This window comes from Mus caroli, chromosome 18 (genome assembly GCF_900094665.2).
Source record: "Mus caroli chromosome 18, CAROLI_EIJ_v1.1, whole genome shotgun sequence".
NCBI classification, from domain to species: domain Eukaryota; kingdom Metazoa; phylum Chordata; class Mammalia; order Rodentia; family Muridae; genus Mus; species Mus caroli.
The window spans coordinates 19,439,654-19,466,741 of NC_034587.1; the positions used below are offsets into that span (position 1 = coordinate 19,439,654).

The 27,088-nt window shown below is 36.3% G+C and overlaps 1 protein-coding gene across 2 annotated transcripts in view; it reads left to right on the forward strand.

Annotated features, from left to right (window-relative positions):
• The window catches only part of Asxl3 (ASXL transcriptional regulator 3), a 149,204-nt gene that overhangs the window by 4,133 nt on the left and 117,983 nt on the right, over nt 1-27,088 (forward strand). Inside the window, exons 2-3 of one of the 2 annotated variants that reach the window (XM_021151072.1) lie at nt 13,388-13,596; nt 13,847-13,849. The gene's annotated coding sequence lies outside the window, so the exon portion shown is untranslated. Of the gene's footprint in view, nt 1-1,194; nt 1,198-13,387; nt 13,597-13,846; nt 13,850-27,088 lie in introns of both variants that reach the window. The other variant, XM_029471780.1, reaches the window with a different exon arrangement.

The following is a 27,088-nucleotide window of genomic DNA, read 5'->3' on the forward strand; positions in this document are numbered from 1 at the left end:
TTTTTTTTTTGGTTTGTCAAGACAGGGTGTCTCTGTATCGCTCTGGCTGTCCTGGAACTCACTTTGTAGACTAGGTTGGCCTTGAACTCAGAATTCCGCCTGCCTCTGCCTCCCGAGTGCTGGGATTAAATGTGTGCGCCACCATGCCCGGCTCAATGAGTTTATTTTTTAAAATCTGCAGATAATAAATTGCCATTCTGTTGTTGAGAAGTTGGTACTGTGATTGATCACAGTGCAGTTTCTGTAGACCAGGTTGTCTTTTCGAGGACGATATCTTTGGGAACCTTTCCTCTCCCGTCATATACTGGTCTGAAGGAACGTATGGTATTGTTTTGCTTTTGTAAAACATCTGGTCCATCTGTGCTTATGTTTTACTGAGTCTGATGATGCTTAGACTTCAAGTCTTTCTGGCCTATTGGTTGTCACAATCGATCGGTCATAATTGTTTGGATGGCTGTTCTGACGGTCGGTCTTATAATCAAATAGTCATGCTGTTTGGATAGGGGGGACAGTGGGCACATTCTACTGTGCTGTGCTGTGGATGGATATGGGATACTCTTTGAGTTCCTCGGCTGGGCATTTCCTGGTCATCAGGACAGAAGGCTGATGGGCTTTCATCTGCAGTCAGAAGTAACATTTGTATCCAACCCACATGTTTGGAAAGGTGGCAGACAATCTGACTGATGACTTTCTGTATTTGACTTGCTTATTCAGAAGTTGCTTCTGTAGAAGGAACACGGAGGGAGTTTTGGTACCTCAAGAGGTTTCTTGTCCTTTCTCATCTAACTTTAAAGGTGATGCTCAATAAGTAAATAAATGCTCTGTTTGCACAACATAGACAGAAGCTCCAAGGTCACAAGGTCATGGATTTAGGCTTGTCACCCAACAGGAGCCAAAAAAAAAAAAAAGCAACCATTCACCATGAGTCCCAGTGATGTTCTGAGCATCACTGTTTTAAGATTCCAGTAATTAATGTGACAAAGGCTTTAATGTAGTTTTGTTATTATTTAAGTGATTAGGTAAATAATTTCTAATAAGGACAATAGGGTCATAAAGGATCTACAGAAGGATATGGACATACATGTGTATTCATATACCCATATATACATACACACACGTACACACACACATACACCAAAAAACAATACATTCATACCTTCCAAACGACACACACACACTCACTCCCACACAAAGAAAGTATCAACTTAGTGTCTTGAGGGTTAGAGACAGGATAGTATTTATAAATATGTGTTTTACAATGCTATAGATGTAAATGCCTTACTATATAAAAATGTGTTTAAGATTTCAACAAAATTTTACCAAATAGCAGCCTGTAATCCCACATCCCAGCAGGGGCACTTACACAATTTCCTAAACAATGTCTGTTTGTTTTAGTGTTCCTCATAAGGCAGAAACATTCTAGAATTTTCAATGTGAAATATTCATTTGACAAATGAAGGTTTTGTAATTATTCTAGCATGTATGAGACTCCTTTTATCGCCACTGATCATTCTCTGAATAAATTTGTTTTTACCTCCTACTTTAAATGCATTTTATGTTTTTCTGTCTGTGAGTCTTGGTGATGATATGTGGAAATTGGGATCTCCACTTTAAACTGTGGTTTATTAAAGATTTTGCATTTTTAAAGGATAAACTGTCAGAAATTCAATTACCACATTTAGTGACAAACAATAAAGTCTTTTGACATTGCTCTCGGTGAGATTTATGTTGCTAATTAGCACTATAGGAGGTGATTCTTCCTGGGTGCAGAAATGTTTTGTCTAGAGATAAGAAACACAAATAATTTCTATTGCAAAATCAATTCTTATCTCCAGTGGACACGTTAGCAGTCTTCCCTTCATGCTGAAATGGCGGTACAGTTTGTTTGTGTCGGAACATTCTTGGAATTACAGTGTTAGTGCACGGTGTCAGCCCCACCATTTGTCAACATCTAATTCTCTCATTGTGGAAATGCTGTGCACAGTCAGCCACCGAGAGAGGGATGTGTGCGACAATGGCGTGATTAGACAGAAACACAGCCCAATTTGCATATGGTTATGTGCATGCAGTTGTGTATAGGCAAGCATTTAGAGTAATCTAGTTCTTGGTTGGTGTGTAATTTTTCTTACTCATTGCTCAAACCAGACATTTGCATGAGAGTATTCCTTGCCTTTCTCCCACCCTCTATGCCAGGTTGCTTCATGAGGCAAATCAGCCTTGCTTTCTGATTACAACTCTCTTTGTTTGTGTTCCAGCTTTTCCATTATTCAAACAGTTATTTTTGATATAGATTATTGTACCATTTTCTTATCTAGACACTAGATCCCAGAAAACACCCTTTCAAATCTATTTTTCCCTCCAACAGTTACTGTCCTCTAGAATAGCATTTCTTACCTGATACTGCAAATTATTCCGGGGCCAGTATGGGCCAGTTTGTGAGATAATGAAGTAATAAGAACTAAGTCTGATTCTGTGATAATTACATGAAATTAGGTACAGCACTTCATTTCTAATAATATGTCATTGAGATAAAGCCATGGCATTCTGAAATATAACTCTTAGGCATGAAAGGAGAAAGCAAATTTTATATTTTACTAGTAAGTAAAAATTTGAATTTTGAAAATTTATATATATGTACGCTGATTTCCAAAAATATATCAATTTAAAAGTTTTGTTGACATTTTAGGTTTTATGCATGAAAATAAATTTTCTATTAAGTGATAAGAATATGGATTATGTATGCAGCTTAAGCATGAATATCACTATTTTAATATGACTATAGTCTATCAAAACAAACAACAAAATTGCTTAGTGATAGAATGATTGAAAAGATTCTTTAAATTTTAATTCCACTTATTTACTTATTTATTGTGTATGTGCATTTGCATGCGCGCACACACGTGTGTGCGTGCACATGCCACAGTGTACATGTGGAATAGAGAGCAACTTGCGAGAATCAATTCTCTCTTCCTGCCAGGAGGGACCCAGGGACCAAACTTAGGTCATTAGGATTGGCAGCAATTGCTTTTACACACTGAGCCATCTCACTAGCTCATGAAATGATTCCCAAGAGAGACATATTACATATTACTGGTAAAACACTTTGCAAGTTAACACACAATTATGTGGAATGTTTCTCTGTATGCTCAGAGCTTCTCTGAATAATTCTAACCAACTTGGACTTGGGGACTTGTGAAGCCTTCAGAGCAGGCATCTGATATTGCTACTACAGTTAATTGTTTACCTTTTATTATGTAATTTCCTCCAGTGTTCCTTTAGATTTAGAAGATAGGGTTAGAGACCAGGAGTATCTTGGCCTATATAATGAGGGCCTTACATATTCATATATATTCATAAATACATATTCATATTTATATATGAATATAAAGCCCACAAGGTGTTCATAAAGTTCAGAGTGTTCATGTATGTATTTGTATGACATGTTTTCATCTCCATATATGTGTGTGAGTATATGGTAAATGAATTTATGTATATAGCATGGGTTCATGCATGCATATGTGTGTCATGTAAATGTGTATATGATATACATGTGAGCATATGTGTGCATGCATCACATGCATGTATATGCTCATATGTGTGTATATGTATTCAGTGTTCATGTGTGCCTTGTGTGTATATGTGTATGCTTTGTGCATGTGTGTATATATCTGTGGTTGTGTGTGTGTGTGATGTATATGTCTTATACCCACACACCCACATGTTCCTCTGTCATCTTTCACATTGGTGCTATGTAATTGGCCTTCTATACCTGTCACAGGCTGTGCTGCACACTGATGCAGTAAGTTTCCAAGCTAACTTTTCCTATTCCAAGATGAAGTTGTATCCAGAGTAATTCCGAGTCTGCTGTTGCTGCCAAGTCCCAAGTCGAAGTCTGGTGATCTCTTTTCTGGAGACCTCTATGTCTTGCATTTTCTCACATTTTTGCTGGTCTTCACCTAGCCTTTCTTCATGAAAGCCACACAGAAAGCCACATACTCTTCAGTTACTCTTTACAAAGATAACTACCAATGCTATCAGATCAGAACTCCTCGATCATTTGCCCTTACTACTCTCAAAGAGTTGTAGTCACACTGAGGTCAAAGGTTTCGTCCTATGAATTTCTGGGAGGCAGAAACATTCAATAAGTAACAGTGATTCAGAATTTGGAACATTAGCAGAATCTCTGAGACACACTATGGCTGTTTCCAAAGGCTTGATTATCCGCTTGCTTTAGAAAGAATCCATAAGCACAAGTTTAAGCATAATGCTGCATCTCCATCGAATGCACTGCGAATGTGTGTATTCCTGTGCTATTCCTAACCAATGAAATACTCAGCTTAAGAAGGTTCGTATTCAGTATAATATGTATATTTAAATAATATGAATTGATTTGGATCTTATTTGAAGATTTTGGTAAAAAAATAGCTATGGTGACTGCCTGCAACCCTGAAGGCATCAATATCCACTAAGCTGTGCAATTACAGCTATGAAATGGCCGTTGCTTAATACATCGTTTTATTCTGTCAAGCTTTCGTTCTCCATTCTTCCAAGTAATTGAACAAAAAAAGGTAATTTAAGTGATTTCAGCTTTACCAAGATCTAGGTATAATTTACTCCAGAAACACTGAATACCCTATAAATATTTCAGTGCAGAAATAGAACCAGAAATGGATGTAAAAATTACTCTGTTCATGAGTCTTTCCAAGTATCCTGTTCAAGTAAAAATCTGTAGGAAGGAGATGACATTTACCTGGGATATCTTATTTAATTCTTTTGTAACTGTGTTTTTGTCTTCATCTCTCATTTCATCACACTCCATTCTTAACTGTCACATGTCAAATGGAGTTTCAGTTTTGCTTCAGTGTTTTGAACTTGATGGTACAATTCAAATGCAAAACACTTGGTATGCTGACATACAGACTTCTTTTTAGCATTGATTTGTTTTTACAGGCAATAAAAAGGAAGAGAATTTTGTGGAGCAATGATTTCTAAAAGCTACAGTAAATTATTCCTAGTAAGTCTTAGTCTTTTAGGTAATAAGACTATCATATACGCTCTCCTATATAATTAAGCAAAATCAAATTGATACTTGTTGTCTAGAGTTCTGGCTCAAATTCAGGACATTAGCACATACATGCATGTCTGTATACGTGTGTGTGTGTGTGTACTACATGCAATGAAGTCCAAAGTTCAATTTGTCATTAATCCTCTGCCCCATGGGCTGCTTCTTAGTCTGCAGTTATGTGCGACTATAGTTCTTAGATGTCAGACTGGAAGGATATTATAGTGAGAGAACAGAGGAACATCACAGGGCAACAGAGAAAAGAAATTCACAGAGACACAGATCATCATACAAGATGATTCAAGCGAGAGTAGTATTTACTTTAAATGTGCATAGAATTTGAGGACATTTTAAGACAAAAATTGGTTCTGTTCACACTTCTTAGGCTATTGCTGTGTTCTCGAGCCTGTAACTGTTGTGGTAAACAGATGAGCAAAATAAAGGTCTATTCTCTAAGAGTCATCCTTTGTAAAGAAACCTCTGTTTTTGCAAGTAACTCAGAAACACATTGCATGCTATCTTTTAAGTTTTAATGTTTGGGAACTTTTAATTTTCAAACTCTTCATAAATGTATGATATTTCAACATACCAGTAGGTATTATCTAACTTCTGCATTTATCAGATCACTAAGTGAAGGCACTCCCATGTTTGTATCTATTGTTTGTTTTAGCATAGGACTGAGATGGCTCTGTTTCATGTAGTTGTTGCAAGAAAATTAATGTTAGGTGTTCAATAATGAAATGAATATTAACATTTATTAGGCTTTCCTGTTATGCCTAATGCTAAGAACATTTTACACAAGTTATTAATCACTTCTTAAAGTAAGCTGTGATTGGGTAGATAGACTGCCACTTCCCATTTTGGCAATAAAGAACTAGAAGCAGATGAAGAAACTTCAGAACATTTATTCAGTAACAAGTGATAAACATGGGTTTTGAGTCACAGACACATTCCTTTAACCCCTTTAGACACTTGGAGTCTGACTCCAAAGTGTAGTTTTTTTGTTTTTTTGGGTTTTTTTTTTTGTTGTTGTTGTTTTTAAATCTGGTCTACAGACATAATTCAGTGGATAAAGTGCTGAACATGCAATAGTTAATACTAGACGTCAGATCTTCAGAAATAAGTAAGCCAGGCAGGGACGGTAGCCTGCCTGTAACCCCAGAGCTTAGGGATGGAGCTAGGATTCCCATGGCCCAGTTGGCTAGGTAGACTAGGCAAGTAAGCTCCAGGTTCATCAAGACTCCGCCTCAGGAAATAGAGTAGAGAATAATTGAGGAAGACCAGGCAATCAACCTCTGGGAACACCCATACACACTTTTGCAAATATACCCACATATGCGCATATCCAAATATACAAATGCACGTGCATGTGTGCACACAATACCACACATACACATTCAGATGTTGTCAATGATTTGATTTGATTCTATTTTGCACACACACACACACACACACACACACACGGTTCTATTACATACACACACACACACATATATATGTATGTACACACCCATGAATACATATACATACATACAAACATACCATCCTTGGAGGCAGTTTAATGCAAGAAATATGCCTTATACATATTAGATTATATATAACAATGATATTTATCACTAATTTTAAAGTCTGGCTTGAAATAAGCATGTTCAGATAACTTCATAAGTTAATGGCTTTATTATTATTCTGGTAGAGGGATGGAGGATGGACAGTTAATGGCTCATATAGATTTGGTGGATGCTCAAGCTGTGGGCGTGTGCTAAATGCCATTCTTGATGGAGGCGAAGGTGGTGACTAACACTGGAGATCTGGGCTACAGAACCAGAGTACACATTCCAGATACAGCTTCTTACTGTTTTAGAAAAATAATGCTGCAAAGGTGTAAAATATGCTAGAACTCTGTGAAACAATCACCTTTTCCTCTTAGAATTGTTTCTAGGGAATGGGCAAATTACGGGCAAAGCCTGGTTGCTAACAAAATGTATATATAATGTAAAAATGATCTTAGGTGATTGTAGTCTATATTATTGTGCAGGAAAATGAATGAAAAAGGGTGATTCTTATTTGAACCACATGTAAGTGGAAGTATAAAGGGATGAGTTCTTATGTTTTCTTCTCAGGGCTGTGGATAGGAAAAGAAAAGAAGTCCCAAGTGAACAATGAGTATAATCGTAGAAGTGACACCACTGCCTTCTTCAAGACAATTCCTTATTCAAAGAATCATCGTAGTTTCTAGTTTTATAATCTAAATTAGGACCATTTGGCAATGCTCCTGCTGCCACCCATTTACTTTCTGTGGTTATCTAGGATTCATGTCTGTGTTGTTCATTACCATTCCTACATGAAATATAACCATTTGTGTAATGAATTTTGTTCAGTTTGCTATCCAGTGTGTGCTCATTGAAGGTGACTTGCTAAATACTAGAAATAGAATAACAACATTCACTAAGAGTCACTGAAACAGCTTGTCGCTAATGAGTAGTCAAGAGAGTGGCTCAAATCTGAAGTTGTTCTCTGCTGGAGTTGGCACTGAAGCTCCCTTTGGAATCCCCAACCCCCTCCTTCTAAGAAGGGAAATGATGAGTCAGGAACACAGAAGTTCTGTTAGGAGTTACTAAATTCACTATCACTGCTCACTTTTGATTTCAATTTTTGGCTTTTCCTTGTGTTTATTTGATTATTATTATTATTATTATTATTTTAGTTTTGTTCTGTTTCTTTTGATGAGTCCACAGTGGCTTCAAGCTTGATCTGTAGCCAAGGCTCACCTTGTATTCCTTTTTCTTCTCTATCTCTATGCCAAATGCTGAGGTTAGCAGGTGTGTGCCACCACTCCTAGCTTATTGCTCCCAATTGAAGCCCAACTGTAGTATTGGATATGTTAGCTTGATTACTGAGATTAATATTAATTTATTGTCTTCCTGAATACCATATTACAAAAACCAATTATAATTTTGCATTTTCAGCATCTCATAAATTACCTTGTATAATAGGGTAGTTATACAATACTTTTCAGTATTGTGTGTAACAGAGGAGAGATTTTGAAAAAGTTCTCAGAGACATTTCTGAACAACCTTAAATAATAATTGCCTAGAATTTAAAAGCCACTATTCCCTGTTCACCTACTCAAGTAATGTCTAGCCTTTTTTAGAAACTGTCCCCCTCACCCTGAGGATGTAGGGGAGACTGTTTCTGGATGATGGAGTTGTGTCTCTATATGAGAGAGGAAATTAGGACTGATTTCTACAGAAGGCCATTTACTGAGGTCAGCACTTTTACAGCATGAAAACAGCTTGGGAACTTAATGTAAGCACAGCCTTCCCTTTAGTCAGATCATTCAAAGTTCCCCTGCTTCAGGACAAACTAAGCTGTGAGTGGATTTTCAGTTGGAATTATAGTGTTTTGTTTCTTGTCTTGACATATCATATAGCCTTTGGCTCTTGTGTTTACAGACAAGTAAACTTGGCCTTGTAAAAAGTATATGCTCTGTCTCTTCTGACAAAGTTGGTGAATGTTCAGATTTTCTCTCCACCTCAAAGACACTGATCATTTTGGAGTAGGAGGCCATTCTAAAACATCTCTCTAGTGGAGACAGGGAAGAACTGTTCAAGGAAGAAAAGACAAATTATTAAGTTCTGGTTGGACAGATGTGCCCTTCTCATGTTTTGCTTCCACTGATTTGTTTCCATTGACAAGCCACACTGACCTGCAGCTCATTGGATTGACCTCCAGCAGAACATGCTTGTGAACTGGTTGACAGCAGCTAAGATAAAAGAGATGTAGCATTGAAAATTTATATGTGTAACTAAATTCTTGAGTTGGTTTTGTGGGCTCTTCTTTGGCTTCAAGATCTAACCCAAGGGAGATTCAAAACCAATGTGGATGGTCCTATGTTTCCTCCACGAGCTTACTGGAGAGTCGGATGACCCAGCCAGTGTCAGTGAGTCTACAGAATGGAAAGAACATTTTTCTGACCATCCTTAGCCCATTTTTCAAGAATGTAAGATAAGATACACAATGCCCTATGGGGATAAGATACATGAGGCGAGGGACAGAACATGGTCTTGCAGAGTGATGGATTCCAAAGTGTTCTACTGCACACATATTTTTCTTTTTCTCAGATCTTCCCAACAAATGTTTGTGATTTTTATGTATTCATGTTTTAAAATATAGTGCTGTTATTTTGTTTTACTTATATCTCCTCCTTACTGGCATATAAACAAACTGAAGACCAATTACATATTAGATAAATTGCATATATTAGATATGATTATACTAAAATATTGTGTGTTTATAATATGACATGAAGAGCCTAAAAGGTGGATGGAAGTTTGTCACCTACTAACAACTGAAGAAAAATCATTTATCAGGTTTTCCCAGTAACAATAATCATTTGAGTCATCTTATGAGTGGATTTTTAATCATCAATGTGGCAATGGGGCATAGGTGTGTGTGTGTGTGTGTGTAATTTGATTAAATATGGTTAAATTCAGTTTCATTTGAGGCTATCAAATCTCACTCATAACTAATTTGTCATATACTGTTTAGTTCCTCAATTTTAGAATAGTTATCTATAGTCAATATAAATTGAAATTTGAAAATAAATTTTGAAGCATATTCTAAAGATGCATCTCTGAGTTTGTGAAGACATCTATATTTAGTTGTTACTTTCAGATGGTTTTTCTTGAGTTTTGAGAATTGAGACCAAACAAATGACTTCTGACTGCTTTAAACTATAACTAAGCAAATGCATAGGCTTTTTATGCTATTGTGGGCAACTAGAACAAATGGGTTAGTCACATTTAAATTCATTTCTCAGGTCAATATCTACAGAGGGAATGCAAGGAGCAATGAGATGGATAGCTCTGCTCTTTCTGAATACAATGCAGCCAGGCCCTTGCATTGTGTCTCTTTTCCATCTCTTTTAAGACCAATAGTCTGAGAGGACCTACAGCTGAAAATAGGAAATATCTCAAAAAGCATGTTCTGGAAGCATATATCCATTTCCCTTTGCCCCATTAGCCTGATCCACATTTGTATTGATCTAAAAGGGAAGCTGGGGGATATATTTCCCTGCACCCAGGAGGGAGATAGGTGTGTTTCCAGATAAAAATGATGGCGAGGAGAGGAGGGAGTCTTAAGGAAAGACCCTAAAGTAGGAATAGCACCAGCTGTGCTTACATCTTACTTTTGATTCAAATTTACTTTTCAGGTTTGATTTCTATTAGACATGTATCAACATTTAACATTTAAAAAGTCACCATTACACATGACATGCACTTCCACCCCTTTTAGGTCTATCTGGCTCTTCTTGGCTTGTGAGAGTCCTTTCTATCTCCACCTTCAAGGCCCTATTCAAATGTGATGTTTTTTGTCACTAGCCTCCATTTATCATTTTATCTTTGCTGTTTCATGCTAATGTGATGTGAGTGTTCCTCTGCTGTGGTGTCTAATAAGCTCTTAAATTTCCCATGTTGTAATAGGACTGCCATTTCACTCATGCAGGAATTTATGTCTCATTGATTTTTCTTTCTCCCGTGATTCCCTTCATATAATAGGCTGATGAAATTTTCTGATTGACTGAATGGAAATGTGAATTCTAGCTCTATTTCTGCTTCAAACATAATGTGTTATCCTAGATAAGTCACTCAGTATTTTTCTCTTGTCTTTTCAGTAAAATAGGTTAAATTCAACTTTATTTGCATCATAAGGCTGTTACGAAGATAAAGTAATTTGGAAAACCTTGGAAAATGTGCCGCCAAGTTTAAGATATTTAGTACAGAAAATTTCACTGTTGGCTGCTTTGTTTCTAACTTGGAAACAGTTAATCATGATGGAATGGGGTCCAACTTGTGTTCTGAAATAGTATGCAGTAGCATTTTGGCAGCAAATGCCTCAATTTTCAAAAAGAAAATATAATAGTTTATACAGCCTATTTTACATAAAATTTTGTTAGCATTTAAAAGGGGGATGCTATTTAGTTTGTATTCTTAATTAAGATTCCACAACAACATTTGAAACAATTGTTTCTTCATGGAACAGAAGCCAAGTGCTTTGAATTCTAGGAGAAGGGATTTCCCTGATGGGCAACTTAATGACAAGGACATCTTGCTTTGAACCAGATTTTTAGAGTCATCCAAGTTTTATTAGAGATTTGAACATAAAGCTTTAAACACAGAAAGTGAAATTTAGGAGTATAGATTTCAAGAGTAAACCAGAACAGCATCTTAAGAAGTCTACCTCTATATGTGTAAGGAATCATTACTTAGTAAATCTATCCAGTTACCTGTGTTCTGTCATTTTGTCTCACATGCTAATATTTACTGAATGTTCACAATGTGTTAAGTGTTTTTCTTGATACTGAAGTAGATTTATTGCCCAGGAAACTGCACATAGCATAGAAAATGTTTTAGTTATGTGCAATGCCTTTTAAAGTTCTTGTTAGTTGTATAGATCTAATGCTTTGGCTGGCTGTTGTGGCCATTAACAGCATAATTCCTGTTTGCCATTTAAGGTCCAGGTTGTCACCTCCTCTGGGATATCTTTTCCATAGGACCTTGGCAGAAATTAATAATCTTTTTTTCTGTCCAATGAGAAGTCTTTAAAGTGTTGTTGTTATAGTTGTTATTATTTTATTTGCATGTCTTTCTAAACCCAGCTGATATATGACTTTTAGAAAGTTGCTGACACACCCTTTCATAATTGCAATTCTCCTTGCTATTCCCAGATCATGGGGTCATTATAGCAGACACTTATTTGATGAAATATCTCTTACTCATAGGCACCTATAACAGGTATCTGCCTATGAGATGTTCAGAACCCTGGGTTGTGCAGCCAGAAATCAGTGATAGATCACACAGAGGATATGCAATGTGAGTGACATGTTGCTAAGTTCCCACTTTATTGTAATTTTGACCTATGCCACTAATAGATTATTCCTTTATTTTTATATCTCTATGAATATAAAATAATATTTTATGAATTTTTTCCATCTAGAGGAGCCAGTAATTCTTGACATGAATCTTAATGAAAGATATATCACTTCCTATGAGATGTCATGATGTTTCTGAAGAACATGTAGACAAATATAATGAGTATTATGTTTGGTAGAAATCTCAGGCCCAGATAATGTCTAAAAGATATCTGGATATTCAACATATACAGGACACTGAGCTATGAGTGAATGCATATATGAAGTGGGCAGCAGAGGCAGTATAGCAGATGGTCATTTTTAAGCTCTTTCATCTTAATGTAAACTGAATATTACTCAAATGACTGAGATGAGCCTGGCCAGTAGAGGAAGTAAAATGGAGACAGAGAGTCAGGATTTTATTAGCTTTAAATGGAATTGTTTATAACAGACAGTTTGTTCATCACAATTTATTTTATGTTTAAAAAAAATGTAGGGTAAACACATAGACACTGAAGCTGAGGTGATCCATATCATTTAAGTTTCTTTTGAACATATCCTAGGAAGATAGAGATTGAAAAATTCTTGTGGTGGGATTGAAAATTATAGGTAGTAGTTAATATTGCATGATTTTAGGCTAAGGGACATGGTAGAAAAGAGACAGTCTTCTGTCTTTCAACAAAGGACCCAAGAAAATATGACTAGATGGCTCTGGCTAATCCTTGAGAATTCATGTAATGTCTTTCATATTGTTTCAGAGAAATTTATTCAGTAAGGAGAAAAATAGATTTTGTTTTAGTTTTAGATTTAGTTCCTTTTAATTTTTAAGATGAAATGGCTCTTGGGGTAGCCCTCAGTCATTTATGCCTCTGAATCTCTTGCTCAGTCTAAGATTCTAAGCTCTGTGCCCATGATAAGTCTAAAGCTCTTCAAAGTGGACAGTCTAGGAGTGCCATTGAATGAGAGGCTGCTAGGATTATGACCGAGTTGCTCACAAGGTGAGATTCAGTGCAAGTTAAGAGATGCTTAGTAAAAAAATGGAGCCTCAAGAATTAATCTGCCATGGCTATTTCCTGGGAAAGCTAAGACTTCTGAAAACTATATAAGCATAGTTTGATCCTGTTTAACAAATTTAGAAGAGCAGGCTTGGAAACCTACATTGTGTTTTCTCTCTTCCCTTCAGGACAAAGTATGTTCCATTTGGGATCACCTCAAGAACCTTACCAGGCAGCACCAGGTCTTCCTGGGCTTATTGCTTCCCTTCTACTGGAAAGAACCTTTCCTTGAATGTTCATATCTCCACCCTGAAAAGGCGATACATAGAGATGGGTTCAGTGGCTATAAAGAAATATGACAAAGTAGAAGAGTGGTTTGTGGGAGTTTTACTATATATACACATATATAATATTTTCCAGTCTGGTTTCAGACCCCGGCATGGCTTGGAGACAGCGTTGGTGTGTATGAAGGCTCTTCCTGGAATGAAGGATTTGGGACACCTTTCCATGATGATTGTATTAGAGCCTCAGCTGCTTTCGTGGTGGTCATGAGGTGATGCTGAACCGAATGCTTGAACTAGCAGGAGTGGCTGGGATTGCATTGGAGTGGTTCCGTTCATTCCTTCCGGGTAGGTACCAGGTAGCATTGTGGGTGAAATGGACATTGAGGGACTTCCTGTATGGAACCCCACAGCAGTCACTCACTTCCCCTTTTTATATATAGTGGACATGAGAGAGTCACAGGGTGCCCAAAGGCCAGGCAGTGAGAGCTGAGTGATTGGATCAAAAGGTGATGAGAGAGATTCCTCAACATAAGTCACTCATATCTGTAATTTCTGCTTCTCCAGTGTGACAATGCGGACTAGCATGGAAAGTCAGAAAGTGGGATGTGTTGGGAAGTGAAAATATGAAAAGCTATAGTGTACTTTTTAATATCTCTGCTCGAATTATATCTTTGTCAACTATGTGTGGCCCTATGTTATACACAAATTTATCTAATCATGAAAATCATACTGTAATATTAGGTACAAATATTTATTCTTCTCTCTGGAATTATCTCCACATCTTCTTCCCTGTAAATAGTGACTATATCGCCATGGTCTTCTTTGTATAATTGTAGTCTGCTCATTTCCCATTTGTTTAGGACTCTTTGTAGGATAGTAACCTGAATACATTAATAATTACCATAGAGGCTAAGGGTACATGTATTGTTTTTCTCTTCACTAAAAGCACATCATTATTCTGGCTGCTATATTAAGAACCAAATTTAATTTGTACCTCTAAGGTATATTGTAGCATACATCCTGCCTTTAATATGTCTTGTGTTGCTCAAACACTGTAAGTTTTTACAAAGAATGTTCTAGAATTTCTTCCACATCAGATATGTTCCTCAGAAACTCAGTGCTTCTTTTTGGTTGTTATTTATGCACATAATATTATTTTGGTTATTTTCATTTAGAGTATGACATGTGTGTTGAGTGTTGAACATCGGGGAAGTTCAGGTAGAGACATGAAAGGAAACACAGATGTGTGTGTCTGTAAATATCATTAGAGCCGCTGGTTGAATGTCATCCTGGCAAAAGGGCAGGAAACTCACATTTGTGCAGTGACTGATCAGTGTTGGGAGGAGGGCCAAGTCTTTCTATTTTTTAGTTCATTAAATCTTCACAGAAGCGTGGAGGAGGAGGGTGCTGGTTCTTCATTTTATAGATGAGGAAGTTGAAGCTAAGCAAAGTCAGGTATGTGACCCAGCTTCTCACAATTTCACTAGGAAGAGATGGTATGTGAGCCTTGGCTTGTTTTTCCCATCACAATAGGCTACAATCTAATGTTGGATTTCAAGTCCAGATCCCCAGAGAGGGGGAAAAGAGAAAAACATGCCTATTAGGAGGCAAGAACAAACTAAAGAGGAAATGGGAGACACAGGAATGTACGAGCTTACTGTTTATTCTGAAAACTTCCAGAGCTTGCTTAAAACTCCCTTTTGACAAGCCCTGACAAAAGGAACCATTTTAGGTTCAGCAAATGTTTCCCTTTTGAGAGGAACAGGTTTAGAATTTGGATTTATGGCTTTGCTCTGACACTTGTTCACTCTGTGTCCATTGAAAATGAAGTAATGATGCTGTAGGTTGTATCCTAGGAAACTAATAATCAATGTGTAAAGTCATTATTTAAGCCAATGCAGTGCTTGAAGGCAAACACCAGGTGTTTACAGTTATAATAGAAGTTTTTTTTTTTTTTTAAAAAAAAACCTATCTGCACATTTTTTTCCCATGTAGAGCTATGTGGAACAAAGTATAGAGATTTTGGATATTCTGTTTGCAGTTATTATGATGGTTCTTTCCATTCCCATGAAGTTTGGGGCTCTCCAGGTAGTTTCTGTTTTGATATGGCTGGAGCTCTCAGCATCAAAATGGATTTACCAACCTCCTCACCTGATAAACCCAGACCTGATACCCCCCTATACTTATTTATAAGCTGTCATTTGGCGTTAGAAAGGTACACAGAGGGTATTTAAGTTGTTGCAGTTAGCCACTCACAATATGCTGATGCTGCGTGTACTACTGGCACCTGAAGGTACAATTGATTCACCCCAAAGCTCTTTAAACTGAGATCTGCGCAGTATCTATAGTATCTTGGCAACCTAAGAAGTGGTGTTTAGAGATGGACACAGCACCTTGAGACATCCTGACTTAACTGTAGTGAAATATTGATTTCGTGGAAGTGGGTGGCAAGTGCATAAAGGAACTATTTCCTGAAAGCTTAAGTAACTGGCAGTGTGAAGCCTCTGAGATATTAATTCACGTTCAGTGAGTACAGTGGATCTTACTGTACTCAATGTCTGACAAATAGCCAAAAGCCATGACATCCCAAGTTCAAGTGTTTAGGAAGATTACAAGATCAAGGCATATAAGAACATTTATCCTACATTTATATAAGGAGGTAGTAGTCTAGAACATTCACAGCTATTAAATCAGCTGCCAACGGTCACTGAAGTGGAAGTGCAGGTATGCTGTGGTTTTTCTTGCATTCGCACCTCAGCCTGTCATTCTCTTGCTTTCTGCACATTCTCTCCCTCATCCTGGCTGGAGTGAGTTAGCCTCTTGGGAAATTCTTTGTGAACCTGGTTGGAATGGTATTGCTGTCAAATTCAACATTCAAAAGTTTGTGTGTATACATACATATGTGTGTATATATATATATATATATACATATGTATGTATACACACACAGTTATACCCTCACAATTACCAATTACACACACACTCATACACACATATCCGTGTACACCTGCACATGTATACACACACACATACACAATTACACACACACACACACACACACACACACACACACACACACACACACACAGTATTTGTACTGATCTTCTCCATTCTCCTCTTTGTCTTACTGGGTACCCATTCTCCACCTCTCAGTTAAGATTATTCCTTTGGTTTGTGCCATGCCTATTAGGCAACTTCTGTCTCTTCTGTATCTCTTTTTCACAATGATAGACTTAAAGCAAGAATCATGTGAACTATACCTTATTTAGATCTGAACTTAATTGCTGTGTTTATGTGTTACATACTAAGACTGAGGAAGGGAAAGGACACTTGACTTCACATGTTTTTGGATTAATACTTCCTTTTCAGAAGGTAATTTTCATAAGAAACCTTATCCTGAAGTTAGCACTTTTGTAAAATAGTTATTATACAATTCTATTCAATTTTTACAGATGTATTTTATACCAGCATAATGCTATGACACTTAAATTTTATCAAGAATTTTGTTAAGGTATGTTTATTAAATACATCTAATAAAAATTAGGTCAGTAAACAAAGTATCTTGAAAATAATTGGTCATAAAAAGAAAAAAAACTAACTTAAATCATTGCTATAAATGCCAGTCTTAAACAGCAATGGCTGTTCTAATTATTTTTAGCTGTTTCCTTTATCAAACATTTAAAGGTAAAAATTTTCTCATAGCCAGCAAAATTCTGAGCTGAGTTCTCCTGACATTCTGCTGATGAAGGAATTTTAGATGAGGACAGCCAGAGAGAGAATGCTAGGAGGGAACAGATGGGAAGAAATGGACAGGGGAGCGCCTCTCTTCCTTTCTGAACTTGAGAGCCATGACAAATAATACATTCTTATTGAACTATTGTACTAGTGTGTTTGATGTTGGCAAAGATACAAATATGGTAGAAAATTGAGATACCAGGAAGCCATACTATTGGTGAAGAATTATAAAATATGTCTTTGATAGGGGAATGACTTTTAATGACTGTGAAGTATAAACAGAAGGACAAACATCCCCAGGCTTCTCATGCATTAGTGTATAAAGAATTGCAACAAATGGCAATTTACTCATTAGGAAGACCTACTGATGATATTCTACATGTGTTGGAAGAAATTATTAAGATAATAAGGAAGAACACAATGACCATGGAACTTCATGGCCCAGACACATCATGCACAAAGGTATTCTAATGTATAATACATAGGAGTAAACAGGTATGTGGGTCACCATTTGGTATTACTACTACTAATAAAAATTAGATAAAGCCATCTTTGGCTATTTTTTGTTTGTTTATGTGTTTAATTAGTTAATCCATTAATTAATCTAATTAATTATTCTATCCATACACTTTTATCTGCAAATGATACTTCATTCATTTGTTATTGGTAAAGGTGGAACAAAATAATCCTCTTTAAAACTTCTTGGTACTTTTCACAGAAGAATCTTTACATAATTTATATCCTTATGAGTTAATTATTTCATATCTACAAAAATTAAGAACATCAGATTAGTTATAACAAAAAATGAAGATTGAGCGATTCCAGTCATCACTTATTTCAATGGTGTATACATTTAAATGTTCACAGGTGTCATAAGTGGAATAATTAACTGTATGCAAAGGTCATTTAGAAAGGTCAGAGAGAACACTAATTCTTGGAACTCACTGGTATTTTGTTGTTGCCATGGTATAGTATATATAGAGCCCTTAAGTTGGCATTTTAAAATTCTCCTAAAATTCTAATGTATAGAAAGGTTGAAGACTACTGAATGAGAAACAAGCAGATAGGATATTTAACCAATCAGTATTTTAACATTTAATTTATGTTGCTTTACAGAAAGAGTGTGTTTTAAAAGTGAAATATTCTTGTGCAGTACTTAGGTAAAGTATGACTTTAAAATGGGAGAAAACAAAATAGGCTAGAAGAAAGTTTGCGAAATGCAAAGTTTAAAATATTTGAGGTATTGTTGTCTGGAGTGATTTTTCTCTTTTATCCATTGGCAAATGCTTAGCTACATGCTCGTATTATTATGAAACCAAAATGATATTAATATCTTACTGGCAAGATCTTCTCTGTTACTTCCTATGCATAGGAAGTAACTGTACTGGCAAATTGAGATTTATTCCAGCTTCTAAAATGACTGTGTATTTGATTAGGTATATTTAATAATTTTTAATGAAGTCTTTATATTATTTTCCATTTTCTTTGTTGCCAGGAAAATTTTAAATTTGTTTTTTGAATTTTGGAATATAATTAATGCAAGTGAATAATTTTTCTCCTTTTTCCTCTATCTGAAATGCCCTCAGGTGTCCCCATCTTAAATGCCTTCTGTATGTCGATGTCCAATCTATAATTCCAGCATCAACTCTGATGTGTATTTATAAATTTTGTTTGCCTATTCTTAAAATTCAGAAGTAATTTCCCATTGCTTCAAAACTTCCTCTTCTGTGTTGTCCACCTTAATTAATAATACTGCAGTTTTCCTACAGTACTGGAAACAATCCTAAATCTCACCCCTAACATTTATCTTGTCGGAACCTTTTGCTGAAGATACAATCCAGGGCCTCATTCTTGCTAGGTATGTACTCTAGCACAGAGCAAAATGCCCTCTCTAGCCACGAGTTCTTTGAGTTGTCCTCCAAATCTCTGCCCTAATACATCTCTACCATGGTTGTGGTGGTGAAATTCTTTGCCATCTCTAATGCATTCCAATAGTATGGGTTCCTCATTTATCTATCTTCTTCTAGGTTTATCTAAGTTGAAATCTGTCCTCATGCTGAAATCCTCTCAGTTATACTGTCATCTTCTGCAATAAGAGGAGACTGTTTTCCATGATTTTAAAAAGATTACATCATCTTAGTTGGGCAGGGTGGATCATAACTTTTATCCCAGCACTTGGAAGCAGAGGCAGACAGATCTCTGAGTTCAAGACACCCTGGTCTACAAAGTAAGTTTCAGGACAGACAGGGATATACAGGAAAAAATGTCTTTGAAAAAAACCAAAATAAAACAAAATAAAAAGATTATACCATATCTTCATGAGCCCCTGGTTGGCTAAGTTTCCACACTAAGTCAAAGTGCTTCATGGGTATTCTGTCCTATCTGTTTGTTTCTCCCTTATGTTTTTCCATTTCTCTGGAGCAACCTCTCATTCCCACTCTTTATTATGTTAGCATAGTCTTAAAGATTGATATTAGCCATCTTGACTAGGTACTTTTGTTAGAAGGGAGCTTCCCAAATTTTTAATGGACACTTCAAATAAAAAACTCAACTTTTGAAATTTGTTTCTGAAAGAAATCTATACAATAATCGTCAGTGTTTGCAAATCTCTTTTTCACTATGTGAATGGTTAAGATGAAAATGCACACTAAGTATTCTATATTATTTTACTGTTTAAGTGTTCTATGGTAAATGCTTAAAATGTTACTCACTCTGTCTACATAATAAGATATTTTAAAACCACCAAAGATTCTATTACTTATTAAATCCCCAAAATAAGACATTTCTATTGGAAAATCTCCCAGTCACAACAAAAAGACAAGCCTGTTAAAAGGCAATAACTAGAAGAGATCCCTATTCCATAGTCCTGACTGATTGTATGGATTTCAATAAAAAGATGTTGTACTCAGTCCTCCTGGAACAATGTGTGGAATTTATTTTGGGGGTTTGGAAGTTTTGAGAGGAATTTTAATTGTTTATAATGAACTACCTATATACTTCCCACAGCAATAAATACTTATTTTCTTGTATAAAATAACCGTTAAGATAACATCAACGGAGAATATATGATATAATTTTAGGAAAATTTTTGAATAACAATAAAATCAGACGTTTTCTATTTTGAAAATAAGTAGATGCTTCTGTACTAAAAACAAACAAACAAAAAACCCAAAAATCCTGATTTGTAATTCACATGTTGACATGTTTTCATGCTTGCTTCTGATCTGATTCATTACAGAAATTCCAATTGAAACAGCTGACTTCTCTTTGATTTTTTCTTTTCTCCTCAGAGGCAACTTATATCAAAGATTTGCTAAGTAGTAGTATACTGTAGACTCCATATTTTTCTGTGATTACCTATATAAATATTTATCTACATTCATAATTATATGTACTAAACATTTAGATTATTTATAATTTTTGTCCTGCAGCTACTCTCAGTAAAAATACGATTTTTTTCTAGAGCTTATACAAAAATATAGGATTGTTGATCTATAGAACATGTAGATTCTTTTCACTGGATATTGCCAAACGTTTTTCCAAATTAGGTTATACCAGCTTATATTCTCAGAAGAATGTTTCACAGTCTCCATGTCTGGATAGCCTCAACCAATTTTTGGAATCTCTAAGCTTCCAAATTTGTTCTTCTCTGTAAATTGTGAAATGTTATCTTATCAACAATTCCTGAATGTGCAAGGAGCATAGAGAATTGTTAATAGAGTCAGACTGCCAGCAGCAGCAATGTAGTGTCAGACTGGCCAGAAGCTGACACTGTCAGATCAGCTTAAGCTGTAATGCCTGTAGTGGGCAGGAAGATCATGATAGACAGGAGAAGCCATTAGTACTTTTGCTAACAAAGAACACTGACATGAGAGAAACATACAGTCAAGTAGCCAGTTGGAATACACTTTGAAAAGCTAGCAGTATAACAGTTACAGGTTGATTTAAAACGTTAGCTATACATATATTAAGTGATCCTTAAAGCACTGGTTGAGCTAGTGAGATGTCTCAGTGGGTAACGACACTTCCAACCAATCCTGATGCCCTGAGTTCAGTTCCCAGGACTACCATGGTGGAAAGAGAAAACCCACTCTTAACAATCATCCTCTGACTTCCACACTTGTTTAATGGCACACATTCACACACATATACCTATGCAGAAGAAGTTAAAAGTAAACGCAGTAAACTAATTTAAAAGACCCCACACCTGTGTTCTTTTATGTGAAAGATAAGGAAGTCATAGATTGGGTGAAGTTATCTTGTCTGAGGCTTTCTGTTATTCAGGTAAAGATGTAAGCAAGCCAATTTTGCTTATTTAACTTAGTCATTCCATGGTTCATCTTCAATGTTTGATGTAGGGGATTTTGGGAACTTCATTTTCTACCCTTCTCTAATTCCAGGATTGGTTTCATTTTTGCTCTGGCTAGTTTTATTCTCAGCAGGCTCTGAGGAGGCTAAGCATATACGAGTTATTTCTGTTTTTTCTGTTTTCACTGCTAATATTCCAACTGAAAGTTACTTATGTTGTCTCTATATTTATATATTAATGTTGCAAAAAGTATGCAAAAACTCCCAGTCACTATGACCACAGAGATAGATGGTTTCATCCAGCTGTCCTTCCTGGTGAGGAAACCAAGACTGTCTTCATGGATTGCTGTGCTGGAATCACATTAATAAGACGTAGGCCAACCTTCTACATAGCAAGCAGACTAGGGTAGATATGTTAGGTTTATATGTATAGCAGTACTTTCTTTTAGGCTCTATATGAGATTTTCACACTGGTTGGAAGTGATGAGGCTGGGAAGGTAAGCTGTGTAAACAGCTTTGGAAGACAAAGCATGAGAACAAAAGAAAGCTTTGAGACTGTCCCAAAGGAAGGGGGATCTCCTTGGAGCACAAAATTATCACTATGTTTGTGGTGGTTTGATTCTCCTTTAGAATTTGTATTTTGAATGCAAAAACTAAGCATTGTTGATGAGAATGAGGATTCCCAACAAATGGCTTCCTATGGACCAAAGCATATGGAGAGCCACAGAAGCACAGTAAACTCCTGAGCATAATTGAGCAGTTGGAGAGGTGGAACAGATGAACCTGAGATAGGTGTGAAGTGCATCATATGAGACTCAATTGTATTTTGTACTCAATTGGTATTTCCTCTAGTACGGAAGGGAAAGTCACCAATTAGCAAAATCAGTCCCTGATTGCTATGGCTGCAGGAGGAGAACAATTGCATTGACATTGAGAGACAATGGAATGTTCCTCTTGTGAGTGAGGGATGGAGTGATTAGAATGTGTGAAAGTAAAGAATGTGAATTTAAGATGAGCTTTAGTAAGGCTTCCTACAGGGGAAAGGAATTAAATAACCCCACACCTTAGTTACGGGTGGTGAGAAGGGACCATCAGGAATCAGGAGAAGGGGGTTTCCTTGCCCAGTATATCTTCTGTAAAGGTAAGTCTGTAAACATGCCATGCTCTGTTTTGAATAGGTAAGCTTTTCAAAAAGTTCTTGGTCATATCTATCTTGATTTTTAAAATCTGCACAGGGAGAAATCATCACATTGCATCATGTTTTGTGATAAAATAGATGTTTTAGGGAGTGGAAACACTGCTCATTGGCTAGAGTGTAGAGGTGGCTGAAAGGTTAGGGTTGGAGAGGTGGCTCAGTGGTTAGAGATAGAGAGATGGCTCAGTGATAAATTGCAGTTGTTGCCCTTGAAGAGGATCCAAGTATGGTTCCCAGCACATACATGGAGATTTACAACTATCCCAAACTTTAGAATTAATAGACCTGACATTGTCCTCTGGTCTCCATAGGCACTAGGTACACATGTAGTGCATATGCATAGTTTTTATTTTTTTAATTGGATATTTTATTTATTTACATTTCAAATGTTATCCTCTTTCCTGGTTTCCCCTCCACAAACTACCTTCTGCTTCTATGGGGGTGTTCCCCACCCACCCATCCACTCCCACATCACCACCCTGGCATTCTCCTACACTGGAGCATCAAGCCTTCACAGGGCCAAGGGGCTCTTCTTCTATTGATGCCAGACAATGCCATCCTCTGCTACATATGCAGTCATTGGTCCCTCCTTGTGAACTCTTTGGTTGGTGTTTTAGTCCCTGGGAGCTCTAGGGGCTCTGGTTGGTTGATATTGTTGGCCTTCGTAGGGGGTTGCAAACCCCCTCAGCTCTTTCAGTCCTTTCCATACCTTCTCCATTGAAGTCATACACATAAACTTTTTAAAAATGCATCTTTTAAAATAGATGTTTTACATGCTTTTAAAAAATAGTATTGTTTTGGCAATAAAACTAAATGTTCCTGTTAGTAAATATTCCTAAGTACTTTTCCTAGTGATTTCAATCATGTAAATATAGATATACATAGAATAGCTCATGTTTTGTCATCCCAAAATGTTTTGAGTATTCTTTTATTATATGGGTAGAAACAATGGTAAAATGTATTTTTTTTGTAACTTTGATGTGTATTGTTGATTTATTTGATTAATTTCAAAGAAATAACATAAAAAGTCATGTTCTCTATTACCATTTTTCAGTATTTTTGGAGCACGGCTTAGTATACCATAGATGGACATGGGGTTGTTGCTGTGTTAGCCATTTGTCACAGTCTGAAAGGATGAGAACTATGGGTGGAGCATAGTATGTTTACTATGACACCAGTCTATCATGCTGGCTTTAATGTCTGCCCACTGGTATATGGATTCAATATTTTATTTTTCGAAGACCCAGTTTTATAAATCTGTCTTTGAGAACATGGCATTTGGCCTGTCATGAATGGAAAACGGTACAAAGTGTCCGTGGGCTGATTGTAGGGTGCATTTGGATTAAGGGCAGTCATCCCTTTGGAATACACTAAAGGCAGTATTTAAATTCCAAATGATTTTCCTTCTCTTTGAAACATGCCTTAAGGCTGCCTCTCTTGAGTCTCCTGTCCTTTCATATGTACTCAGAAAATTCATCTCAGCTCAGCATACATTTCTATTATGTGCAAAGCACTGTCAAAGTGTAAATTTATTTGAGGATTAGCTTGACTTATATAGGGTTTGTGTAAATGTTTGTTCAGTGAATAGAATTTTTTTCTTTAATGATCTAGTTCTACAGAGGCATCTCAATTATGGGTCTGGATTCTCTACTCTGTTTTCCCAAAGCCTTTTCTTCCTTAATTTTCATGACTAGCATTACCTAAGGAAGACAAGCAGCCATTACCTCCTACAGGCCGGCTCATTATAACATCTGAAATGAACCCTTGGGAAATGGTTGTCATATGCAGTGTTAAGTGAAGACAGGCTCAGCTAACTTAACATCCACAGTATTTGGCTTTTGTTTGTGTCTTTCCTTTTTCCTTTCCGTATTTTAGGGAAGGGGTAATTCTGTGGTTTGAGCACCAGATGGTTCAGAGAGCATGGGCCTGGGAATGAAGTCAGAATTTTGGTCTAGTACTTGGCTGTTATGTGATGTCTTTCTTAGTTTTCAGGCCTCAGGTCACAGCTGTAAAGCTGAGAATTGTGTTGACACTCTATTGTGACTGTAAGGAATATGGAGAATAATTGGAAAGGCCTAGACATACTATAGATGCTATGACTATATGATAGTTATAATAATAGATATCCATTTCTATCTTCTCATTTATTTTCTATATTATGTAGAATAAGCTATTCACCAAGTTCCCCGTGTGTGTGTGTATGTGTGTGTGTGTGTGTGTGTGTGTGTGTGTGTGTTTTACCTTAATTTTTACTATGACGGTAAAAAAATAGAAGTTGAATAAAAATTTACCAGGCCAAGTTTCTACATGAGCTCTGAAATGTCAATTTCTTCCCAGTTGATATTGTTTAAACATTAAGCAGTTGCTCACTTTTAGTAGTAATGGTAGGCTATATAGTAAATAGCTCAGATAGCCCTTGGATACTTACAGTTTACCCACATAGTCCTCAAATCTATCTATGCTTTAGCTCAGTCTCAGAGTAGTCCTTATGATATAGTAACTTTTGCCAATTCCATTTTGTATTTGAAGGACCTAGATCAAAAGAGTCTGATTAAATATGATACATTTAGCAAATAGTCCAACTTCAGTTGTACCTCAACTGACTATCTCTGGAGTCTTATGTGTTATGTTTGACTAGTTTTTTATAGCAGTCCTGGTGACATGGCAGTGTGTAGCAGTTGTATGAGAGTTGTATGAGTATCAATTTGCCCTTGTGGAATATACCCCACAAAATGTCTGTCATTGGTAGGAACAACCTTGCCTTATGTTAGGCAGAGTCTTTGAAATTTATGGAATAGATTGTATCCTCTTTTATATTTAGAATGAATTTAGAAGATTTCTTGCTGTCAATATAGATACTAAGTTAAAATAGTAAGTAACCTCTTGTCCTGCCACAGAAGAGTCTGCTTTCCATGATGACACATTAGCGCAGTAGCTGTCGCTATGGATTTCTGCACTCCATCAGCCAGTGACTTGTAGGCTTTATAAAGTGGAGAAAATTCTAGCTTTCAGTACTAAGAATAACAAATACTCTAAGAAGACATCTTTCCATATAAGCCAACAGGCAATCAGAGCTGGGTGTTGAAATTTTAAATATGAAGTGTCTTCCTAAAATGTATGCATTAAGTTGGAACACAGTTAATTCACACTATTTGATAGTTGTCCCTTGCCCCAGTGACTCTACTTGATAAAGGAGCATTAAGACTATATTTGTAACTTTTCTTTAGAGATATAATGAATACTGAAATTCATGGAAGAGCTGGAAATGTAACTCAGTGGTGGAATCCTTGCCTAAAATGCACAGAGCTCTGGGCTTGATGTCTTACACTGAAAAATTATGATGTAGATATGTTCCCATATAAATTTACAACATGTCTTCCTTTGAGCCATCTCACTTTGGTTCCTATTTATTTTATACTTTTTTAAATTCCAGTCTTGTTATTCCCCACCTCTCAGACTCCACTGAGCTCCCTGGAGACTTTCTTCCACAAATCATGTAGATTCTGTTCTCAAAATCCAAATGTCAGGGTTATTGCAGTCCTCTGAAATGCACATTCTGTGGTGGGGTTATTCATCTGTCATTGCCTAGATATTTTACATGCATACATTAGTCACATAATGTATTCACAGGTATCTAGTTTTGAAAGTATTTCAGTTTTTACTGACAGTAATATTTCACAGCTGCAAGTTAGTGTGTTATTGATTTTCTAGGGTATTTTCAATCATCTATGTTACTGATGTATCACCAACATGCCCTGTGTTAGTCAGGGTGCCTACAAGGCAACTCATTCACTGGCAGTACGACCAATTCTTCTCCATCGGCAGGCCTATGTCTAGTAAGCATACAAATAGCCAAAATAACCAAAGATGTGTTATTCATTCTTTAATATTTCATGAATATGATTTGTAAAATGTAACATGGAGTTAACTGTATACTTTCTGAGCATAAACAGTTCAGTTTTCACCAAGTAAGCCAAAAGAACCCCTATCTACGTTTAAACTCTAACATGTATCAACAGATATAGCTTCACTTATTCTTAAAAATGTTCTTTATAAGATGATGATATTTTCTCAAACCTTACAGTGGACATATTTATAAGAAGTTATTATTCATTCATTTCTGAAAGCAGAGTGAGCATATAATTATTTATATTAATGGCACTTAGCATACTTTCTTTCCAATAACTGCTTATTGAAGTTCTTGAGTTTTTAGAGTTGTTGCATAGCATTGATTTTTCATAGTCATATATTTGAAAATTGAAATTTAAAAACATTTACCAGAAGCAGATTCTATCATTTTATCAAAAAACATATTAATATAATAAAATAGTTTAAGATTTGTGTGATTTAAATATTCTTTTGAAATAGTATTTTTATGCGTGAAGGAGTGGACACCTCTGATTGAGATAGTCTTTGTCAGAGCTGTTAATATTCTTTCAATCACACTTCTCAGCATCCTTCCTGGTTTTTAACATTACTTCAATAGACAAGCTGGTGCCCATTCTTAGCACTCAGAATTCACTGTTAGTAAATTTTATGTGTTCCATCAGCAATTCGATGATAGAAAGAAAACGGTTTTTCTGTATTTCACATAGCACT